Source organism: Pungitius pungitius, unplaced genomic scaffold (assembly GCF_949316345.1).
Source record: "Pungitius pungitius unplaced genomic scaffold, fPunPun2.1 scaffold_25, whole genome shotgun sequence".
NCBI lineage: Eukaryota > Metazoa > Chordata > Actinopteri > Perciformes > Gasterosteidae > Pungitius > Pungitius pungitius.
Genome location: NW_026909837.1, coordinates 59,492 through 78,979, shown reverse-complemented (window position 1 = coordinate 78,979; position 19,488 = coordinate 59,492). Strand labels below are relative to the sequence as shown.

The 19,488-nt window shown below is 44.7% G+C and overlaps 36 non-coding genes and 5 pseudogenes across 36 annotated transcripts; all 41 read left to right on the top strand.

The window, feature by feature from the left end:
* The first annotated feature begins 331 nt into the window (after positions 1 to 331).
* LOC134112631 (5S ribosomal RNA) lies at positions 332 to 450 on the top strand. The gene has a single exon (XR_009945954.1). It is a non-coding gene; the product is annotated as a 5S ribosomal RNA (ribosomal RNA).
* Positions 451 to 846: 396 nt separating this feature from the next.
* Positions 847 to 965, top strand: LOC134112539 (5S ribosomal RNA; annotated as a pseudogene).
* Positions 966 to 1,363: 398 nt separating this feature from the next.
* On the top strand, positions 1,364 to 1,482 carry LOC134112999 (5S ribosomal RNA). The gene has a single exon (XR_009946322.1). It is a non-coding gene; the product is annotated as a 5S ribosomal RNA (ribosomal RNA).
* A 339-nt stretch (positions 1,483 to 1,821) lies between these two features.
* On the top strand, positions 1,822 to 1,940 carry LOC134112540 (5S ribosomal RNA; annotated as a pseudogene).
* Positions 1,941 to 2,279: 339 nt separating this feature from the next.
* Positions 2,280 to 2,398, top strand: LOC134113078 (5S ribosomal RNA). Its single transcript, XR_009946401.1, has one exon. It is a non-coding gene; the product is annotated as a 5S ribosomal RNA (ribosomal RNA).
* A 344-nt stretch (positions 2,399 to 2,742) lies between these two features.
* On the top strand, positions 2,743 to 2,861 carry LOC134112630 (5S ribosomal RNA). The gene has a single exon (XR_009945953.1). It is a non-coding gene; the product is annotated as a 5S ribosomal RNA (ribosomal RNA).
* Positions 2,862 to 3,200: 339 nt separating this feature from the next.
* Positions 3,201 to 3,319, top strand: LOC134112628 (5S ribosomal RNA). Its single transcript, XR_009945951.1, has one exon. It is a non-coding gene; the product is annotated as a 5S ribosomal RNA (ribosomal RNA).
* A 344-nt stretch (positions 3,320 to 3,663) lies between these two features.
* Positions 3,664 to 3,782, top strand: LOC134112627 (5S ribosomal RNA). The gene has a single exon (XR_009945950.1). It is a non-coding gene; the product is annotated as a 5S ribosomal RNA (ribosomal RNA).
* A 339-nt stretch (positions 3,783 to 4,121) lies between these two features.
* On the top strand, positions 4,122 to 4,240 carry LOC134113079 (5S ribosomal RNA). The gene has a single exon (XR_009946402.1). It is a non-coding gene; the product is annotated as a 5S ribosomal RNA (ribosomal RNA).
* Positions 4,241 to 4,584: 344 nt separating this feature from the next.
* On the top strand, positions 4,585 to 4,703 carry LOC134112626 (5S ribosomal RNA). Its single transcript, XR_009945949.1, has one exon. It is a non-coding gene; the product is annotated as a 5S ribosomal RNA (ribosomal RNA).
* A 339-nt stretch (positions 4,704 to 5,042) lies between these two features.
* On the top strand, positions 5,043 to 5,161 carry LOC134112625 (5S ribosomal RNA). Its single transcript, XR_009945948.1, has one exon. It is a non-coding gene; the product is annotated as a 5S ribosomal RNA (ribosomal RNA).
* A 344-nt stretch (positions 5,162 to 5,505) lies between these two features.
* On the top strand, positions 5,506 to 5,624 carry LOC134112624 (5S ribosomal RNA). The gene has a single exon (XR_009945947.1). It is a non-coding gene; the product is annotated as a 5S ribosomal RNA (ribosomal RNA).
* Positions 5,625 to 5,963: 339 nt separating this feature from the next.
* Positions 5,964 to 6,082, top strand: LOC134112623 (5S ribosomal RNA). The gene has a single exon (XR_009945946.1). It is a non-coding gene; the product is annotated as a 5S ribosomal RNA (ribosomal RNA).
* Positions 6,083 to 6,477: 395 nt separating this feature from the next.
* Positions 6,478 to 6,596, top strand: LOC134112622 (5S ribosomal RNA). The gene has a single exon (XR_009945945.1). It is a non-coding gene; the product is annotated as a 5S ribosomal RNA (ribosomal RNA).
* Positions 6,597 to 6,935: 339 nt separating this feature from the next.
* On the top strand, positions 6,936 to 7,054 carry LOC134112621 (5S ribosomal RNA). The gene has a single exon (XR_009945944.1). It is a non-coding gene; the product is annotated as a 5S ribosomal RNA (ribosomal RNA).
* A 396-nt stretch (positions 7,055 to 7,450) lies between these two features.
* LOC134112538 (5S ribosomal RNA) lies at positions 7,451 to 7,569 on the top strand (annotated as a pseudogene).
* A 398-nt stretch (positions 7,570 to 7,967) lies between these two features.
* LOC134112998 (5S ribosomal RNA) lies at positions 7,968 to 8,086 on the top strand. Its single transcript, XR_009946321.1, has one exon. It is a non-coding gene; the product is annotated as a 5S ribosomal RNA (ribosomal RNA).
* Positions 8,087 to 8,425: 339 nt separating this feature from the next.
* LOC134112620 (5S ribosomal RNA) lies at positions 8,426 to 8,544 on the top strand. The gene has a single exon (XR_009945943.1). It is a non-coding gene; the product is annotated as a 5S ribosomal RNA (ribosomal RNA).
* Positions 8,545 to 8,888: 344 nt separating this feature from the next.
* LOC134112619 (5S ribosomal RNA) lies at positions 8,889 to 9,007 on the top strand. Its single transcript, XR_009945942.1, has one exon. It is a non-coding gene; the product is annotated as a 5S ribosomal RNA (ribosomal RNA).
* A 339-nt stretch (positions 9,008 to 9,346) lies between these two features.
* Positions 9,347 to 9,465, top strand: LOC134112617 (5S ribosomal RNA). Its single transcript, XR_009945940.1, has one exon. It is a non-coding gene; the product is annotated as a 5S ribosomal RNA (ribosomal RNA).
* A 344-nt stretch (positions 9,466 to 9,809) lies between these two features.
* Positions 9,810 to 9,927, top strand: LOC134113088 (5S ribosomal RNA). Its single transcript, XR_009946411.1, has one exon. It is a non-coding gene; the product is annotated as a 5S ribosomal RNA (ribosomal RNA).
* Positions 9,928 to 10,266: 339 nt separating this feature from the next.
* Positions 10,267 to 10,385, top strand: LOC134112616 (5S ribosomal RNA). The gene has a single exon (XR_009945939.1). It is a non-coding gene; the product is annotated as a 5S ribosomal RNA (ribosomal RNA).
* A 344-nt stretch (positions 10,386 to 10,729) lies between these two features.
* Positions 10,730 to 10,848, top strand: LOC134112615 (5S ribosomal RNA). The gene has a single exon (XR_009945938.1). It is a non-coding gene; the product is annotated as a 5S ribosomal RNA (ribosomal RNA).
* A 339-nt stretch (positions 10,849 to 11,187) lies between these two features.
* Positions 11,188 to 11,306, top strand: LOC134112614 (5S ribosomal RNA). The gene has a single exon (XR_009945937.1). It is a non-coding gene; the product is annotated as a 5S ribosomal RNA (ribosomal RNA).
* Positions 11,307 to 11,650: 344 nt separating this feature from the next.
* Positions 11,651 to 11,769, top strand: LOC134112613 (5S ribosomal RNA). The gene has a single exon (XR_009945936.1). It is a non-coding gene; the product is annotated as a 5S ribosomal RNA (ribosomal RNA).
* Positions 11,770 to 12,108: 339 nt separating this feature from the next.
* LOC134112612 (5S ribosomal RNA) lies at positions 12,109 to 12,227 on the top strand. The gene has a single exon (XR_009945935.1). It is a non-coding gene; the product is annotated as a 5S ribosomal RNA (ribosomal RNA).
* A 395-nt stretch (positions 12,228 to 12,622) lies between these two features.
* Positions 12,623 to 12,741, top strand: LOC134112611 (5S ribosomal RNA). Its single transcript, XR_009945934.1, has one exon. It is a non-coding gene; the product is annotated as a 5S ribosomal RNA (ribosomal RNA).
* Positions 12,742 to 13,080: 339 nt separating this feature from the next.
* LOC134112610 (5S ribosomal RNA) lies at positions 13,081 to 13,199 on the top strand. Its single transcript, XR_009945932.1, has one exon. It is a non-coding gene; the product is annotated as a 5S ribosomal RNA (ribosomal RNA).
* A 396-nt stretch (positions 13,200 to 13,595) lies between these two features.
* On the top strand, positions 13,596 to 13,714 carry LOC134112537 (5S ribosomal RNA; annotated as a pseudogene).
* A 398-nt stretch (positions 13,715 to 14,112) lies between these two features.
* Positions 14,113 to 14,231, top strand: LOC134112997 (5S ribosomal RNA). The gene has a single exon (XR_009946320.1). It is a non-coding gene; the product is annotated as a 5S ribosomal RNA (ribosomal RNA).
* A 339-nt stretch (positions 14,232 to 14,570) lies between these two features.
* On the top strand, positions 14,571 to 14,689 carry LOC134112609 (5S ribosomal RNA). Its single transcript, XR_009945931.1, has one exon. It is a non-coding gene; the product is annotated as a 5S ribosomal RNA (ribosomal RNA).
* Positions 14,690 to 15,033: 344 nt separating this feature from the next.
* On the top strand, positions 15,034 to 15,152 carry LOC134112608 (5S ribosomal RNA). The gene has a single exon (XR_009945930.1). It is a non-coding gene; the product is annotated as a 5S ribosomal RNA (ribosomal RNA).
* A 339-nt stretch (positions 15,153 to 15,491) lies between these two features.
* On the top strand, positions 15,492 to 15,610 carry LOC134112606 (5S ribosomal RNA). Its single transcript, XR_009945928.1, has one exon. It is a non-coding gene; the product is annotated as a 5S ribosomal RNA (ribosomal RNA).
* A 344-nt stretch (positions 15,611 to 15,954) lies between these two features.
* LOC134112605 (5S ribosomal RNA) lies at positions 15,955 to 16,073 on the top strand. The gene has a single exon (XR_009945927.1). It is a non-coding gene; the product is annotated as a 5S ribosomal RNA (ribosomal RNA).
* Positions 16,074 to 16,412: 339 nt separating this feature from the next.
* LOC134112604 (5S ribosomal RNA) lies at positions 16,413 to 16,531 on the top strand. The gene has a single exon (XR_009945926.1). It is a non-coding gene; the product is annotated as a 5S ribosomal RNA (ribosomal RNA).
* A 344-nt stretch (positions 16,532 to 16,875) lies between these two features.
* LOC134112603 (5S ribosomal RNA) lies at positions 16,876 to 16,994 on the top strand. The gene has a single exon (XR_009945925.1). It is a non-coding gene; the product is annotated as a 5S ribosomal RNA (ribosomal RNA).
* Positions 16,995 to 17,333: 339 nt separating this feature from the next.
* LOC134112602 (5S ribosomal RNA) lies at positions 17,334 to 17,452 on the top strand. The gene has a single exon (XR_009945924.1). It is a non-coding gene; the product is annotated as a 5S ribosomal RNA (ribosomal RNA).
* A 339-nt stretch (positions 17,453 to 17,791) lies between these two features.
* Positions 17,792 to 17,910, top strand: LOC134112601 (5S ribosomal RNA). The gene has a single exon (XR_009945923.1). It is a non-coding gene; the product is annotated as a 5S ribosomal RNA (ribosomal RNA).
* A 395-nt stretch (positions 17,911 to 18,305) lies between these two features.
* On the top strand, positions 18,306 to 18,424 carry LOC134112600 (5S ribosomal RNA). The gene has a single exon (XR_009945922.1). It is a non-coding gene; the product is annotated as a 5S ribosomal RNA (ribosomal RNA).
* A 339-nt stretch (positions 18,425 to 18,763) lies between these two features.
* On the top strand, positions 18,764 to 18,882 carry LOC134112599 (5S ribosomal RNA). The gene has a single exon (XR_009945921.1). It is a non-coding gene; the product is annotated as a 5S ribosomal RNA (ribosomal RNA).
* A 396-nt stretch (positions 18,883 to 19,278) lies between these two features.
* Positions 19,279 to 19,397, top strand: LOC134112536 (5S ribosomal RNA; annotated as a pseudogene).
* Positions 19,398 to 19,488: the final 91 nt, after the last annotated feature.

Genomic DNA, 19,488 nt, shown 5'->3' with positions numbered 1-19,488 from the left:
TCTCTCTCTGAAAGCCGCCCAGCGCCGTAGCTTGTACACCTACACAATTGTAAAAAGTTTATCACATTGTAGAAGAGATGCAATAGGAAGAAGATGAAAGGTGGCTTACGTCCGTACCATCGTCAGGCCATTTGAGGTGGCGGGGACTGCAATGGCCATTCACCGATTGGCTGGGACCCCTGGGCGGGTCTTCTCTAGTCCATCCAATTTTCGGCATGGGATGTCACAGCCTTCTTTGCATACCCTTATTTAACCCACACAAAGATGCCAACGGCAGGCGTGACATAATTTTTTGACGCATTATAAAGGATTAGGAAAAAGATAAAAAGCAGCTTACGGCCATACCTCTCTGGTTCCGCCCGATCTCGTCTGATCTCGGAAGCTAAGCAGAGCAGGGCCTGGTTAGTACCTGGATGGAAGACCGCCTGGGAATCCCAGGTGCCGTAAGCTTTTTCACTTCTCTCACCGAAAGCCGCCGAGCGCCGCAGATTGTACACCTACAAATTACAAAAAGTATATCACATTGTTGAAGAGATGCATGTTTATTGTTGTTTTAACGTTGGATATGAAAGGAAATTAGACAATATTATCCAAAATGATTCCGTTTCATGATTGCTAAATTAGTGTTGATCAACATTTTACGATTGGCATACTATTGTTTGTAATTTAGCCGTTGAAATACAGGTGCTAACCAAACATGTTAGATTTACCAGTGAAGAAAAGTAAAGTTCCCTTCAGGTTTTAGGAACCTCTCTTGCCAATGCTAAGAACTGCTTCAATTTTAGAAAAAGAAACTTCTGATTATCTTTGACACGTTTTAAAGGATTAGGAAAAAGATAAAAAGCAGCTTACAGCCATACCTCTCTGGTTCCGCCCGATATCGTCTGATCTCGGAAGCTAAGCAGAGCGGGGCCTGGTTAGTACCTGGATGGAAGACCGCCTGGGAATCCCAGGTGCCGTAAGCTTTTTCACTTCTCTCACCGAAAGCCGCCGAGCGCCGCAGATTGTACACCTACAAATTACAAAAAGTATATCACATTGTTGAAGAGATGCATGTTTAGTGTTGTTTTAACGTTGGATATGAAAGGCAATTAGACAAAATTATCCAAAATGATTCCGTTTCATGGTTGCTAAATTAGTGTTGATCAACATTTAACAATTGGCATACTTTTGTTTGTAATTTAGCCGTTGAAATACAGGTGCTAACCCAACATGTTAGAATTGCCAGTGAAGAAAAGTAAAGTTACCTTCAGGTTTTAGAAACCTCTCTTGCCAATCCTAAGAACTGCTTCAATTTTAGAAAAAGAAACTCTTCTGATTATCTTTGACGCATTATAAAGGATTAGGAAAAAGATAAAAAGCAGCTTACGGCCATACCTCTCTGGTTCCGCCCGATCTCGTCTGATCTCGGAAGCTAAGCAGAGCAGGGCCTGGTTAGTACCTGGATGGAAGACCGCCTGGGAATCCCAGGTGCCGTAAGGTTTTTCACTTCTCTCTCTGAAAGCCGCCCAGCGCCGTAGCTTGTACACCTACACAATTGTAAAAAGTTTATCACATTGTAGAAGAGATGCAATAGGAAGAAGATGAAAGGTGGCTTACGTCCATACCATCGTCAGGCCATTTGAGGTGGCGGGGACTGCAATGGCCATTCACCGATTGGCTGGGACTCCTGGGCGGGTCTTCTCTAGTCCATCCAATTTTCGGCATGGGATGTCACAGCCTTCTTTGCATACCCTTATTTAACCCACACAAAGATGCCAACGGCAGGCGTGTCATAATTCATTGACGCATTATAAAGGATTAGGAAAAAGATAAAAAGCAGCTTACGGCCATACCTCTCTGGTTCCGCCCGATCTTGTCTGATCTCGGAAGCTAAGCAGAGCAGGGCCTGGTTAGTACCTGGATGGAAGACCGCCTGGTAATCCCAGGTGCCGTAAGGTTTTTCACTTCTCTCTCTGAAAGCCGCCCAGCGCCGTAGCTTGTACACCTACACAATTGTAAAAAGTTTATCACATTGTAGAAGAGATGCAATAGGAAGAAGATGAAAGGTGGCTTACGTCCGTACCATCGTCAGGCCATTTGAGGTGGCGGGGACTGCAATGGCCATTCACCGATTGGCTGGGACCCCTGGGCGGGTCTTCTCTAGTCCATCCAATTTTCGGCATGGGATGTCACAGCCTTCTTTGCATACCCTTATTTAACCCACACAAAGATGCCAACGGCAGGCGTGTCATAATTCATTGACGCATTATAAAGGATTAGGAAAAAGATAAAAAGCAGCTTACGGCCATACCTCTCTGGTTCCGCTCGATCTCGTCTGATCTCGGAAGCTAAGCAGAGCAGGGCCTGGTTAGTACCTGGATGGAAGACCGCCTGTGAATCCCAGGTGCCGTAAGCTTTTTCACTTCTCTCTCCGAAAGCCGCCCAGCGCCGTAGATTGTACACCTGTTTTAACGTTGGATATGAAAGGAAATTAGACAATATTATCCAAAATGATTCCGTTTCATGATTGCTAAATTAGTGTTGATCAACATTTACGATTGGCATACTATTTTTTGTAATTTAGCCGTTGAAATACAGGTGCTAACCCAACATGTTAGAATTGCCAGTGAAGAAAAGTAAAGTTACCTTCAGGCTTTAGGAACCTCTCTTGCCAATGCTAAGAACTGCTTCAATTTTAGAAAAAGAAACTTCTGATTATCTTTGTCACGTTTTAAAGGATTAGGAAAAAGATGAAAAGCAGCTTACGGCCATACCTCTCTGGTTCCGCCCGATCTCGTCTGATCTCGGAAGCTAAGCAGAGCAGGGCCTGGTTAGTACCTGGATGGAAGACCGCCTGGGAATCCCAGGTGCCGTAAGCTTTTTCACTTCTCTCTCTGAAAGCCGCCCAGCGCCGTAGATTGTACACCTACACAATTGTAAAAAAAATTTCACATTGTAGAAGAGATGCAATAGGAAGAAGATGAAAGGTGGCTTACGTCCATACCATCGTCAGGCCATTTGAGGTGGCGGGGACTGCAATGGCCATTCACCGATTGGCTGGGACTCCTGGGCGGGTCTTCTTTAGTCCATCCAATTTTCGGCATGGGATGTCACAGCCTTCTTTGCATACCCTTATTTAACCCACACAAAGATGCCAACGGCAGGCGTGTCATAATTCATTGACGCATTATAAAGGATTAGGAAAAAGATGAAAAGCAGCTTACGGCCATACCTCTCTGGTTCCGCCCGATCTCGTCTGATCTCGGAAGCTAAGCAGAGCAGGGCCTGGTTAGTACCTGGATGGAAGACCGCCTGGGAATCCCAGGTGCCGTAAGCTTTTTCACTTCTCTCTCCGAAAGCCGCCCAGCGCCGTAGATTGTACACCTGTTTTAAAGTTGGATATGAAAGGAAATTAGACAATATTATCCAAAATGATTCCGTTTCATGATTGCTAAATTAGTGTTGATCAACATTTACGATTGGCATACTATTGTTTGTAATTTAGCCGTTGAAATACAGGTGCTAACCCAACATGTTAGAATTGCCAGTGAAGAAAAGTAAAGTTACCTTCAGGCTTTAGGAACCTCTCTTGCCAATGCTAAGAACTGCTTCAATTTTAGAAAAAGAAACTTCTGATTATCTTTGACACGTTTTAAAGGATTAGGAAAAAGATGAAAAGCAGCTTACGGCCATACCTCTCTGGTTCCGCCCGATCTCGTCTGATCTCGGAAGCTAAGCAGAGCAGGGCCTGGTTAGTACCTGGATGGAAGACCGCCTGGGAATCCCAGGTGCCGTAAGCTTTTTCACTTCTCTCTCTGAAAGCCGCCCAGCGCCGTAGATTGTACACCTACACAATTGTAAAAAAAAATTCACATTGTAGAAGAGATGCAATAGGAAGAAGATGAAAGGTGGCTTACGTCCATACCATCGTCAGGCCATTTGAGGTGGCGGGGACTGCAATGGCCATTCACCGATTGGCTGGGACTCCTGGGCGGGTCTTCTCTAGTCCATCCAATTTTCGGCATGGGATGTCACAGCCTTCTTTGCATACCCTTATTTAACCCACACAAAGATGCCAACGGCAGGCGTGTCATAATTCATTGACGCATTATAAAGGATTAGGAAAAAGATGAAAAGCAGCTTACGGCCATACCTCTCTGGTTCCGCCCGATCTCGTCTGATCTAGGAAGCTAAGCAGAGCAGGGCCTGGTTAGTACCTGGATGGAAGACCGCCTGGGAATCCCAGGTGCCGTAAGCTTTTTCACTTCTCTCTCCGAAAGCCGCCCAGCGCCGTAGATTGTACACCTGTTTTAAAGTTGGATATGAAAGGAAATTAGACAATATTATCCAAAATGATTCCGTTTCATGATTGCTAAATTAGTGTTGATCAACATTTACGATTGGCATACTATTGTTTGTAATTTAGCCGTTGAAATACAGGTGCTAACCCAACATGTTAGAATTGCCAGTGAAGAAAAGTAAAGTTACCTTCAGGCTTTAGGAACCTCTCTTGCCAATGCTAAGAACTGCTTCAATTTTAGAAAAAGAAACTTCTGATTATCTTTGACACGTTTTAAAGGATTAGGAAAAAGATGAAAAGCAGCTTACGGCCATACCTCTCTGGTTCCGCCCGATCTCGTCTGATCTCGGAAGCTAAGCAGAGCAGGGCCTGGTTAGTACCTGGATGGAAGACCGCCTGGGAATCCCAGGTGCCGTAAGCTTTTTCACTTCTCTCTCTGAAAGCCGCCCAGCGCCGTAGATTGTACACCTACACAATTGTAAAAAAAAATTCACATTGTAGAAGAGATGCAATAGGAAGAAGATGAAAGGTGGCTTACGTCCATACCATCGTCAGGCCATTTGAGGTGGCGGGGACTGCAATGGCCATTCACCGATTGGCTGGGACTCCTGGGCGGGTCTTCTCTAGTCCATCCAATTTTCGGCATGGGATGTCACAGCCTTCTTTGCATACCCTTATTTAACCCACACAAAGATGCCAACGGCAGGCGTGTCATAATTCATTGACGCATTATAAAGGATTAGGAAAAAGATGAAAAGCAGCTTACGGCCATACCTCTCTGGTTCCGCCCGATCTCGTCTGATCTCGGAAGCTAAGCAGAGCAGGGCCTGGTTAGTACCTGGATGGAAGACCGCCTGGGAATCCCAGGTGCCGTAAGCTTTTTCACTTCTCTCTCCGAAAGCCGCCCAGCGCCGTAGATTGTACACCTGTTTTAAAGTTGGATATGAAAGGAAATTAGACAATATTATCCAAAATGATTCCGTTTCATGATTGCTAATATAGTGTTGATCAACATTTACGATTGGCATACTATTGTTTGTAATTTAGCCGTTGAAATACAGGTGCTAACCCAACATGTTAGAATTGCCAGTGAAGAAAAGTAAAGTTACCTTCAGGCTTTAGGAACCTCTCTTGCCAATGCTAAGAACTGCTTCAATTTTAGAAAAAGAAACTTCTGATTATCTTTGACACGTTTTAAAGGATTAGGAAAAAGATGAAAAGCAGCTTACGGCCATACCTCTCTGGTTCCGCCCGATCTCGTCTGATCTCGGAAGCTAAGCAGAGCAGGGCCTGGTTAGTACCTGGATGGAAGACCGCCTGGGAATCCCAGGTGCCGTAAGCTTTTTCACTTCTCTCTCTGAAAGCCGCCCAGCGCCGTAGATTGTACACCTACACAATTGTAAAAAAAAATTCACATTGTAGAAGAGATGCAATAGGAAGAAGATGAAAGGTGGCTTACGTCCATACCATCGTCAGGCCATTTGAGGTGGCGGGGACTGCAATGGCCATTCACCGATTGGCTGGGACTCCTGGGCGGGTCTTCTCTAGTCCATCCAATTTTCGGCATGGGATGTCACAGCCTTCTTTGCATACCCTTATTTAACCCACACAAAGATGCCAACGGCAGGCGTGTCATAATTCATTCACGCATTATAAAGGATTAGGAAAAAGATGAAAAGCAGCTTACGGCCATACCTCTCTGGTTCCGCCCGATCTCGTCTGATCTCGGAAGCTAAGCAGAGCAGGGCCTGGTTAGTACCTGGATGGAAGACCGCCTGGGAATCCCAGGTGCCGTAAGCTTTTTCACTTCTCTCTCCGAAAGCCGCCGAGCGCCGCAGATTGTACACCTACAAATTACAAAAAGAATATCACATTGTTGAAGATATCCATGTTTAGTGTTGTTTTAACGTTGGATATGAAAGGAAATTAGACAATATTATCCAAAATGATTCCGTTTCATGATTGCTAAATTAGTGTTGATCAACATTTACGATTGGCATACTATTGTTTGTAATTTAGCCGTTGAAATACAGGTGCTAACCCAACATGTTAGAATTGCCAGTGAAGAAAAGTAAAGTTACCTTCAGGCTTTAGGAACCTCTCTTGCCAATGCTAAGAACTGCTTCAATTTTAGAAAAAGAAACTTCTGATTATCTTTGACGCATTATAAAGGATTAGGAAAAAGATAAAAAGCAGCTTACGGCCATACCTCTCTGGTTCCGCCCGATCTCGTCTGATCTCGGAAGCTAAGCAGAGCAGGGCCTGGTTAGTACCTGGATGGAAGACCGCCTGGGAATCCCAGGTGCCGTAAGCTTTTTCACTTCTCTCTCTGAAAGCCGCCCAGCGCCGTAGCTTGTACACCTACACAATTGTAAAAAGTTTATCACATTGTAGAAGAGATGCAATAGGAAGAAGATGAAAGGTGGCTTACGTCCATACCATCATCAGGCCATTTGAGGTGGCGGGGACTGCAATGGCCATCCACCGATTGGCTGGGACTCCTGGGCGGGTCTTCTCTAGTCCATCCAATTTTCGCCATAGGATGTCACAGCCTTCTTTGCATACCCTTATTTAACCCACACAAAGATGCCAACGGCAGGCGTGACATAATTTTTTGACGCATTATAAAGGATTAGGAAAAAGATAAAAAGCAGCTTACGGCCATACCTCTCTGGTTCCGCCCGATCTCGTCTGATCTCGGAAGCTAAGCAGAGCAGGGCCTGGTTAGTACCTGGATGGAAGACCGCCTGGGAATCCCAGGTGCCGTAAGCTTTTTCACTTCTCTCACCGAAAGCCGCCGAGCGCCGCAGATTGTACACCTACAAATTACAAAAAGTATATCACATTGTTGAAGAGATGCATGTTTATTGTTGTTTTAACGTTGGATATGAAAGGAAATTAGACAATATTATCCAAAATGATTCCGTTTCATGATTGCTAAATTAGTGTTGATCAACATTTTACGATTGGCATACTATTGTTTGTAATTTAGCCGTTGAAATACAGGTGCTAACCAAACATGTTAGATTTACCAGTGAAGAAAAGTAAAGTTCCCTTCAGGTTTTAGGAACCTCTCTTGCCAATGCTAAGAACTGCTTCAATTTTAGAAAAAGAAACTTCTGATTATCTTTGACACGTTTTAAAGGATTAGGAAAAAGATAAAAAGCAGCTTACAGCCATACCTCTCTGGTTCCGCCCGATATCGTCTGATCTCGGAAGCTAAGCAGAGCGGGGCCTGGTTAGTACCTGGATGGAAGACCGCCTGGGAATCCCAGGTGCCGTAAGCTTTTTCACTTCTCTCACCGAAAGCCGCCGAGCGCCGCAGATTGTACACCTACAAATTACAAAAAGTATATCACATTGTTGAAGAGATGCATGTTTAGTGTTGTTTTAACGTTGGATATGAAAGGCAATTAGACAAAATTATCCAAAATGATTCCGTTTCATGGTTGCTAAATTAGTGTTGATCAACATTTAACAATTGGCATACTTTTGTTTGTAATTTAGCCGTTGAAATACAGGTGCTAACCCAACATGTTAGAATTGCCAGTGAAGAAAAGTAAAGTTACCTTCAGGTTTTAGAAACCTCTCTTGCCAATCCTAAGAACTGCTTCAATTTTAGAAAAAGAAACTCTTCTGATTATCTTTGACGCATTATAAAGGATTAGGAAAAAGATAAAAAGCAGCTTACGGCCATACCTCTCTGGTTCCGCCCGATCTCGTCTGATCTCGGAAGCTAAGCAGAGCAGGGCCTGGTTAGTACCTGGATGGAAGACCGCCTGGGAATCCCAGGTGCCGTAAGGTTTTTCACTTCTCTCTCTGAAAGCCGCCCAGCGCCGTAGCTTGTACACCTACACAATTGTAAAAAGTTTATCACATTGTAGAAGAGATGCAATAGGAAGAAGATGAAAGGTGGCTTACGTCCATACCATCGTCAGGCCATTTGAGGTGGCGGGGACTGCAATGGCCATTCACCGATTGGCTGGGACTCCTGGGCGGGTCTTCTCTAGTCCATCCAATTTTCGGCATGGGATGTCACAGCCTTCTTTGCATACCCTTATTTAACCCACACAAAGATGCCAACGGCAGGCGTGTCATAATTCATTCACGCATTATAAAGGATTAGGAAAAAGATGAAAAGCAGCTTACGGCCATACCTCTCTGGTTCCGCCCGATCTCGTCTGATCTCGGAAGCTAAGCAGAGCAGGGCCTGGTTAGTACCTGGATGGAAGACCGCCTGGGAATCCCAGGTGCCGTAAGCTTTTTCACTTCTCTCTCCGAAAGCCGCCCAGCGCCGTAGATTGTACACCTGTTTTAACGTTGGATATGAAAGGAAATTAGACAATATTATCCAAAATGATTCCGTTTCATGATTGCTAAATTAGTGTTGATCAACATTTACGATTGGCATACTATTGTTTGTAATTTAGCCGTTGAAATACAGGTGCTAACCCAACATGTTAGAATTGCCAGTGAAGAAAAGTAAAGTTACCTTCAGGCTTTAGGAACCTCTCTTGCCAATGCTAAGAACTGCTTCAATTTTAGAAAAAGAAACTTCTGATTATCTTTGACACGTTTTAAAGGATTAGGAAAAAGATGAAAAGCAGCTTACGGCCATACCTCTCTGGTTCCGCCCGATCTCGTCTGATCTCGGAAGCTAAGCAGAGCAGGGCCTGGTTAGTACCTGGATGGAAGACCGCCTGGGAATCCCAGGTGCCGTAAGCTTTTTCACTTCTCTCTCTGAAAGCCGCCCAGCGCCGTAGATTGTACACCTACACAATTGTAAAAAAAATTTCACATTGTAGAAGAGATGCAATAGGAAGAAGATGAAAGGTGGCTTACGTCCATACCATCGTCAGGCCATTTGAGGTGGCGGGGACTGCAATGGCCATTCACCGATTGGCTGGGACTCCTGGGCGGGTCTTCTCTAGTCCATCCAATTTTCGGCATGGGATGTCACAGCCTTCTTTGCATACCCTTATTTAACCCACACAAAGATGCCAACGGCAGGCGTGTCATAATTCATTGACGCATTATAAAGGATTAGGAAAAAGATGAAAAGCAGCTTACGGCCATACCTCTCTGGTTCCGCCCGATCTCGTCTGATCTCGGAAGCTAAGCAGAGCAGGGCCTGGTTAGTACCTGGATGGAAGACCGCCTGGGAATCCCAGGTGCCGTAAGCTTTTTCACTTCTCTCTCCGAAAGCCGCCCAGCGCCGTAGATTGTACACCTGTTTTAAAGTTGGATATGAAAGGAAATTAGACAATATTATCCAAAATGATTCCGTTTCATGATTGCTAAATTAGTGTTGATCAACATTTACGATTGGCATACTATTGTTTGTAATTTAGCCGTTGAAATACAGGTGCTAACCCAACATGTTAGAATTGCCAGTGAAGAAAAGTAAAGTTACCTTCAGGCTTTAGGAACCTCTCTTGCCAATGCTAAGAACTGCTTCAATTTTAGAAAAAGAAACTTCTGATTATCTTTGACACGTTTTAAAGGATTAGGAAAAAGATGAAAAGCAGCTTACGGCCATACCTCTCTGGTTCCGCCCGATCTCGTCTGATCTCGGAAGCTAAGCAGAGCAGGGCCTAGGTAGTACCTGGATGGATACCGCCTGGGAATCCCAGGTGCCGTAAGCTTTTTCACTTCTCTCTCTGAAAGCCGCCCAGCGCCGTAGATTGTACACCTACACAATTGTAAAAAAAAATTCACATTGTAGAAGAGATGCAATAGGAAGAAGATGAAAGGTGGCTTACGTCCATACCATCGTCAGGCCATTTGAGGTGGCGGGGACTGCAATGGCCATTCACCGATTGGCTGGGACTCCTGGGCGGGTCTTCTCTAGTCCATCCAATTTTCGGCATGGGATGTCACAGCCTTCTTTGCATACCCTTATTTAACCCACACAAAGATGCCAACGGCAGGCGTGTCATAATTCATTCACGCATTATAAAGGATTAGGAAAAAGATGAAAAGCAGCTTACGGCCATACCTCTCTGGTTCCGCCCGATCTCGTCTGATCTCGGAAGCTAAGCAGAGCAGGGCCTGGTTAGTACCTGGATGGAAGACCGCCTGGGAATCCCAGGTGCCGTAAGCTTTTTCACTTCTCTCTCCGAAAGCCGCCCAGCGCCGTAGATTGTACACCTGTTTTAAAGTTGGATATGAAAGGAAATTAGACAATATTATCCAAAATGATTCCGTTTCATGATTGCTAAATTAGTGTTGATCAACATTTACGATTGGCATACTATTGTTTGTAATTTAGCCGTTGAAATACAGGTGCTAACCCAACATGTTAGAATTGCCAGTGAAGAAAAGTAAAGTTACCTTCAGGCTTTAGGAACCTCTCTTGCCAATGCTAAGAACTGCTTCAATTTTAGAAAAAGAAACTTCTGATTATCTTTGACACGTTTTAAAGGATTAGGAAAAAGATGAAAAGCAGCTTACGGCCATACCTCTCTGGTTCCGCCCGATCTCGTCTGATCTCGGAAGCTAAGCAGAGCAGGGCCTGGTTAGTACCTGGATGGAAGACCGCCTGGGAATCCCAGGTGCCGTAAGCTTTTTCACTTCTCTCTCTGAAAGCCGCCCAGCGCCGTAGATTGTACACCTACACAATTGTAAAAAAAAATTCACATTGTAGAAGAGATGCAATAGGAAGAAGATGAAAGGTGGCTTACGTCCATACCATCGTCAGGCCATTTGAGGTGGCGGGGACTGCAATGGCCATTCACCGATTGGCTGGGACTCCTGGGCGGGTCTTCTCTAGTCCATCCAATTTTCGGCATGGGATGTCACAGCCTTCTTTGCATACCCTTATTTAACCCACACAAAGATGCCAACGGCAGGCGTGTCATAATTCATTCACGCATTATAAAGGATTAGGAAAAAGATGAAAAGCAGCTTACGGCCATACCTCTCTGGTTCCGCCCGATCTCGTCTGATCTCGGAAGCTAAGCAGAGCAGGGCCTGGTTAGTACCTGGATGGAAGACCGCCTGGGAATCCCAGGTGCCGTAAGCTTTTTCACTTCTCTCTCCGAAAGCCGCCCAGCGCCGTAGATTGTACACCTGTTTTAAAGTTGGATATGAAAGGAAATTAGACAATATTATCCAAAATGATTCCGTTTCATGATTGCTAATATAGTGTTGATCAACATTTACGATTGGCATACTATTGTTTGTAATTTAGCCGTTGAAATACAGGTGCTAACCCAACATGTTAGAATTGCCAGTGAAGAAAAGTAAAGTTACCTTCAGGCTTTAGGAACCTCTCTTGCCAATGCTAAGAACTGCTTCAATTTTAGAAAAAGAAACTTCTGATTATCTTTGACACGTTTTAAAGGATTAGGAAAAAGATGAAAAGCAGCTTACGGCCATACCTCTCTGGTTCCGCCCGATCTCGTCTGATCTCGGAAGCTAAGCAGAGCAGGGCCTGGTTAGTACCTGGATGGAAGACCGCCTGGGAATCCCAGGTGCCGTAAGCTTTTTCACTTCTCTCTCTGAAAGCCGCCCAGCGCCGTAGATTGTACACCTACACAATTGTAAAAAAAAATTCACATTGTAGAAGAGATGCAATAGGAAGAAGATGAAAGGTGGCTTACGTCCATACCATCGTCAGGCCATTTGAGGTGGCGGGGACTGCAATGGCCATTCACCGATTGGCTGGGACTCCTGGGCGGGTCTTCTCTAGTCCATCCAATTTTCGGCATGGGATGTCACAGCCTTCTTTGCATACCCTTATTTAACCCACACAAAGATGCCAACGGCAGGCGTGTCATAATTCATTGACGCATTATAAAGGATTAGGAAAAAGATGAAAAGCAGCTTACGGCCATACCTCTCTGGTTCCGCCCGATCTCGTCTGATCTCGGAAGCTAAGCAGAGCAGGGCCTGGTTAGTACCTGGATGGAAGACCGCCTGGGAATCCCAGGTGCCGTAAGCTTTTTCACTTCTCTCTCCGAAAGCCGCCGAGCGCCGCAGATTGTACACCTACAAATTACAAAAAGAATATCACATTGTTGAAGATATCCATGTTTAGTGTTGTTTTAACGTTGGATATGAAAGGAAATTAGACAATATTATCCAAAATGATTCCGTTTCATGATTGCTAAATTAGTGTTGATCAACATTTACGATTGGCATACTATTGTTTGTAATTTAGCCGTTGAAATACAGGTGCTAACCCAACATGTTAGAATTGCCAGTGAAGAAAAGTAAAGTTACCTTCAGGCTTTAGGAACCTCTCTTGCCAATGCTAAGAACTGCTTCAATTTTAGAAAAAGAAACTTCTGATTATCTTTGACGCATTATAAAGGATTAGGAAAAAGATAAAAAGCAGCTTACGGCCATACCTCTCTGGTTCCGCCCGATCTCGTCTGATCTCGGAAGCTAAGCAGAGCAGGGCCTGGTTAGTACCTGGATGGAAGACCGCCTGGGAATCCCAGGTGCCGTAAGCTTTTTCACTTCTCTCTCTGAAAGCCGCCCAGCGCCGTAGCTTGTACACCTACACAATTGTAAAAAGTTTATCACATTGTAGAAGAGATGCAATAGGAAGAAGATGAAAGGTGGCTTACGTCCATACCATCATCAGGCCATTTGAGGTGGCGGGGACTGCAATGGCCATCCACCGATTGGCTGGGACTCCTGGGCGGGTCTTCTCTAGTCCATCCAATTTTCGCCATAGGATGTCACAGCCTTCTTTGCATACCCTTATTTAACCCACACAAAGATGCCAACGGCAGGCGTGACATAATTTTTTGACGCATTATAAAGGATTAGGAAAAAGATAAAAAGCAGCTTACGGCCATACCTCTCTGGTTCCGCCCGATCTCGTCTGATCTCGGAAGCTAAGCAGAGCAGGGCCTGGTTAGTACCTGGATGGAAGACCGCCTGGGAATCCCAGGTGCCGTAAGCTTTTTCACTTCTCTCACCGAAAGCCGCCGAGCGCCGCAGATTGTACACCTACAAATTACAAAAAGTATATCACATTGTTGAAGAGATGCATGTTTATTGTTGTTTTAACGTTGGATATGAAAGGAAATTAGACAATATTATCCAAAATGATTCCGTTTCATGATTGCTAAATTAGTGTTGATCAACATTTTACGATTGGCATACTATTGTTTGTAATTTAGCCGTTGAAATACAGGTGCTAACCAAACATGTTAGATTTACCAGTGAAGAAAAGTAAAGTTCCCTTCAGGTTTTAGGAACCTCTCTTGCCAATGCTAAGAACTGCTTCAATTTTAGAAAAAGAAACTTCTGATTATCTTTGACACGTTTTAAAGGATTAGGAAAAAGATAAAAAGCAGCTTACAGCCATACCTCTCTGGTTCCGCCCGATATCGTCTGATCTCGGAAGCTAAGCAGAGCGGGGCCTGGTTAGTACCTGGATGGAAGACCGCCTGGGAATCCCAGGTGCCGTAAGCTTTTTCACTTCTCTCACCGAAAGCCGCCGAGCGCCGCAGATTGTACACCTACAAATTACAAAAAGTATATCACATTGTTGAAGAGATGCATGTTTAGTGTTGTTTTAACGTTGGATATGAAAGGCAATTAGACAAAATTATCCAAAATGATTCCGTTTCATGGTTGCTAAATTAGTGTTGATCAACATTTAACAATTGGCATACTTTTGTTTGTAATTTAGCCGTTGAAATACAGGTGCTAACCCAACATGTTAGAATTGCCAGTGAAGAAAAGTAAAGTTACCTTCAGGTTTTAGAAACCTCTCTTGCCAATCCTAAGAACTGCTTCAATTTTAGAAAAAGAAACTCTTCTGATTATCTTTGACGCATTATAAAGGATTAGGAAAAAGATAAAAAGCAGCTTACGGCCATACCTCTCTGGTTCCGCCCGATCTCGTCTGATCTCGGAAGCTAAGCAGAGCAGGGCCTGGTTAGTACCTGGATGGAAGACCGCCTGGGAATCCCAGGTGCCGTAAGGTTTTTCACTTCTCTCTCTGAAAGCCGCCCAGCGCCGTAGCTTGTACACCTACACAATTGTAAAAAGTTTATCACATTGTAGAAGAGATGCAATAGGAAGAAGATGAAAGGTGGCTTACGTCCATACCATCGTCAGGCCATTTGAGGTGGCGGGGACTGCAATGGCCATTCACCGATTGGCTGGGACTCCTGGGCGGGTCTTCTCTAGTCCATCCAATTTTCGGCATGGGATGTCACAGCCTTCTTTGCATACCCTTATTTAACCCACACAAAGATGCCAACGGCAGGCGTGTCATAATTCATTCACGCATTATAAAGGATTAGGAAAAAGATGAAAAGCAGCTTACGGCCATACCTCTCTGGTTCCGCCCGATCTCGTCTGATCTCGGAAGCTAAGCAGAGCAGGGCCTGGTTAGTACCTGGATGGAAGACCGCCTGGGAATCCCAGGTGCCGTAAGCTTTTTCACTTCTCTCTCCGAAAGCCGCCCAGCGCCGTAGATTGTACACCTGTTTTAACGTTGGATATGAAAGGAAATTAGACAATATTATCCAAAATGATTCCGTTTCATGATTGCTAAATTAGTGTTGATCAACATTTACGATTGGCATACTATTGTTTGTAATTTAGCCGTTGAAATACAGGTGCTAACCCAACATGTTAGAATTGCCAGTGAAGAAAAGTAAAGTTACCTTCAGGCTTTAGGAACCTCTCTTGCCAATGCTAAGAACTGCTTCAATTTTAGAAAAAGAAACTTCTGATTATCTTTGACACGTTTTAAAGGATTAGGAAAAAGATGAAAAGCAGCTTACGGCCATACCTCTCTGGTTCCGCCCGATCTCGTCTGATCTCGGAAGCTAAGCAGAGCAGGGCCTGGTTAGTACCTGGATGGAAGACCGCCTGGGAATCCCAGGTGCCGTAAGCTTTTTCACTTCTCTCTCTGAAAGCCGCCCAGCGCCGTAGATTGTACACCTACACAATTGTAAAAAAAAATTCACATTGTAGAAGAGATGCAATAGGAAGAAGATGAAAGGTGGCTTACGTCCATACCATCGTCAGGCCATTTGAGGTGGCGGGGACTGCAATGGCCATTCACCGATTGGCTGGGACTCCTGGGCGGGTCTTCTCTAGTCCATCCAATTTTCGGCATGGGATGTCACAGCCTTCTTTGCATACCCTTATTTAACCCACACAAAGATGCCAACGGCAGGCGTGTCATAATTCATTGACGCATTATAAAGGATTAGGAAAAAGATGAAAAGCAGCTTACGGCCATACCTCTCTGGTTCCGCCCGATCTCGTCTGATCTCGGAAGCTAAGCAGAGCAGGGCCTGGTTAGTACCTGGATGGAAGACCGCCTGGGAATCCCAGGTGCCGTAAGCTTTTTCACTTCTCTCTCCGAAAGCCGCCCAGCGCCGTAGATTGTACACCTGTTTTAAAGTTGGATATGAAAGGAAATTAGACAATATTATCCAAAATGATTCCGTTTCATGATTGCTAAATTAGTGTTGATCAACATTTACGATTGGCATACTATTGTTTGTAATTTAGCCGTTGAAATACAGGTGCTAACCCAACATGTTAGAATTGCCAGTGAAGAAAAGTAAAGTTACCTTCAGGCTTTAGGAACCTCTCTTGCCAATGCTAAGAACTGCTTCAATTTTAGAAAAAGAAACTTCTGATTATCTTTGACACGTTTTAAAGGATTAGGAAAAAGATGAAAAGCAGCTTACGGCCATACCTCTCTGGTTCCGCCCGATCTCGTCTGATCTCGGAAGCTAAGCAGAGCAGGGCCTGGTTAGTACCTGGATGGAAGACCGCCTGGGAATCCCAGGTGCCGTAAGCTTTTTCACTTCTCTCTCTGAAAGCCGCCCAGCGCCGTAGATTGTACACCTACACAATTGTAAAAAAAAATTCACATTGTAGAAGAGATGCAATAGGAAGAAGATGAAAGGTGGCTTACGTCCATACCATCGTCAGGCCATTTGAGGTGGCGGGGACTGCAATGGCCATTCACCGATTGGCTGGGACTCCTGGGCGGGTCTTCTCTAGTCCATCCAATTTTCGGCATGGGATGTCACAGCCTTCTTTGCATACCCTTATTTAACCCACACAAAGATGCCAACGGCAGGCGTGTCATAATTCATTCACGCATTATAAAGGATTAGGAAAAAGATGAAAAGCAGCTTACGGCCATACCTCTCTGGTTCCGCCCGATCTCGTCTGATCTCGGAAGCTAAGCAGAGCAGGGCCTGGTTAGTACCTGGATGGAAGACCGCCTGGGAATCCCAGGTGCCGTAAGCTTTTTCACTTCTCTCTCCGAAAGCCGCCCAGCGCCGTAGATTGTACACCTGTTTTAAAGTTGGATATGAAAGGAAATTAGACAATATTATCCAAAATGATTCCGTTTCATGATTGCTAATATAGTGTTGATCAACATTTACGATTGGCATACTATTGTTTGTAATTTAGCCGTTGAAATACAGGTGCTAACCCAACATGTTAGAATTGCCAGTGAAGAAAAGTAAAGTTACCTTCAGGCTTTAGGAACCTCTCTTGCCAATGCTAAGAACTGCTTCAATTTTAGAAAAAGAAACTTCTGATTATCTTTGACACGTTTTAAAGGATTAGGAAAAAGATGAAAAGCAGCTTACGGCCATACCTCTCTGGTTCCGCCCGATCTCGTCTGATCTCGGAAGCTAAGCAGAGCAGGGCCTGGTTAGTACCTGGATGGAAGACCGCCTGGGAATCCCAGGTGCCGTAAGCTTTTTCACTTCTCTCTCTGAAAGCCGCCCAGCGCCGTAGATTGTACACCTACACAATTGTAAAAAAAAATTCACATTGTAGAAGAGATGCAATAGGAAGAAGATGAAAGGTGGCTTACGTCCATACCATCGTCAGGCCATTTGAGGTGGCGGGGACTGCAATGGCCATTCACCGATTGGCTGGGACTCCTGGGCGGGTCTTCTCTAGTCCATCCAATTTTCGGCATGGGATGTCACAGCCTTCTTTGCATACCCTTATTTAACCCACACAAAGATGCCAACGGCAGGCGTGTCATAATTCATTGACGCATTATAAAGGATTAGGAAAAAGATGAAAAGCAGCTTACGGCCATACCTCTCTGGTTCCGCCCGATCTCGTCTGATCTCGGAAGCTAAGCAGAGCAGGGCCTGGTTAGTACCTGGATGGAAGACCGCCTGGGAATCCCAGGTGCCGTAAGCTTTTTCACTTCTCTCTCTGAAAGCCGCCCAGCGCCGTAGATTGTACACCTACACAATTGTAAAAAAAAATTCACATTGTAGAAGAGATGCAATAGGAAGAAGATGAAAGGTGGCTTACGTCCATACCATCGTCAGGCCATTTGAGGTGGCGGGGACTGCAATGGCCATTCACCGATTGGCTGGGACTCCTGGGCGGGTCTTCTCTAGTCCATCCAATTTTCGGCATGGGATGTCACAGCCTTCTTTGCATACCCTTATTTAACCCACACAAAGATGCCAACGGCAGGCGTGTCATAATTCATTGACGCATTATAAAGGATTAGGAAAAAGATGAAAAGCAGCTTACGGCCATACCTCTCTGGTTCCGCCCGATCTCGTCTGATCTCGGAAGCTAAGCAGAGCAGGGCCTGGTTAGTACCTGGATGGAAGACCGCCTGGGAATCCCAGGTGCCGTAAGCTTTTTCACTTCTCTCTCCGAAAGCCGCCGAGCGCCGCAGATTGTACACCTACAAATTACAAAAAGAATATCACATTGTTGAAGATATCCATGTTTAGTGTTGTTTTAACGTTGGATATGAAAGGAAATTAGACAATATTATCCAAAATGATTCCGTTTCATGATTGCTAAATTAGTGTTGATCAACATTTACGATTGGCATACTATTGTTTGTAATTTAGCCGTTGAAATACAGGTGCTAACCCAACATGTTAGAATTGCCAGTGAAGAAAAGTAAAGTTACCTTCAGGCTTTAGGAACCTCTCTTGCCAATGCTAAGAACTGCTTCAATTTTAGAAAAAGAAACTTCTGATTATCTTTGACGCATTATAAAGGATTAGGAAAAAGATAAAAAGCAGCTTACGGCCATACCTCTCTGGTTCCGCCCGATCTCGTCTGATCTCGGAAGCTAAGCAGAGCAGGGCCTGGTTAGTACCTGGATGGAAGACCGCCTGGGAATCCCAGGTGCCGTAAGCTTTTTCACTTCTCTCTCTGAAAGCCGCCCAGCGCCGTAGCTTGTACACCTACACAATTGTAAAAAGTTTATCACATTGTAGAAGAGATGCAATAGGAAGAAGATGAAAGGTGGCTTACGTCCATACCATCATCAGGCCATTTGAGGTGGCGGGGACTGCAATGGCCATCCACCGATTGGCTGGGACTCCTGGGCGGGTCTTCTCTAGTCCATCCAATTTTCGCCATAGGATGTCACAGCCTTCTTTGCATACCCTTATTTAACCCACACAAAGATGCCAACGGCAGGCGTGACATAATTTTTTGACGCATTATAAAGGATTAGGAAAAAGATAAAAAGCAGCTTACGGCCATACCTCTCTGGTTCCGCCCGATCTCGTCTGATCTCGGAAGCTAAGCAGAGCAGGGCCTGGTTAGTACCTGGATGGAAGACCGCCTGGGAATCCCAGGTGCCGTAAGCTTTTTCACTTCTCTCACCGAAAGCCGCCGAGCGCCGCAGATTGTACACCTACAAATTACAAAAAGTATATCACATTGTTGAAGAGATGCATGTTTATTGTTGTTTTAACGTTGGATATGAAAGGAAATTAGACAATATTATCCAAAATGATTCCGTTTCATGATTGCTAAATTAGTGTTGATCAACATTTTACGATTGGCATACTATTGTTTGTAATTTAGCCGTTGAAATACAGGTGCTAACCAAACATGTTAGATTTACCAGTGAAGAAAAGTAAAGTTCCCTTCAGGTTTTAGGAACCTCTCTTGCCAATGCTAAGAACTGCTTCAATTTTAGAAAAAGAAACTTCTGATTATCTTTGACACGTTTTAAAGGATTAGGAAAAAGATAAAAAGCAGCTTACAGCCATACCTCTCTGGTTCCGCCCGATATCGTCTGATCTCGGAAGCTAAGCAGAGCGGGGCCTGGTTAGTACCTGGATGGAAGACCGCCTGGGAATCCCAGGTGCCGTAAGCTTTTTCACTTCTCTCACCGAAAGCCGCCGAGCGCCGCAGATTGTACACCTACAAATTACAAAAAGTATATCACATTGTTGAAGAGATGCATG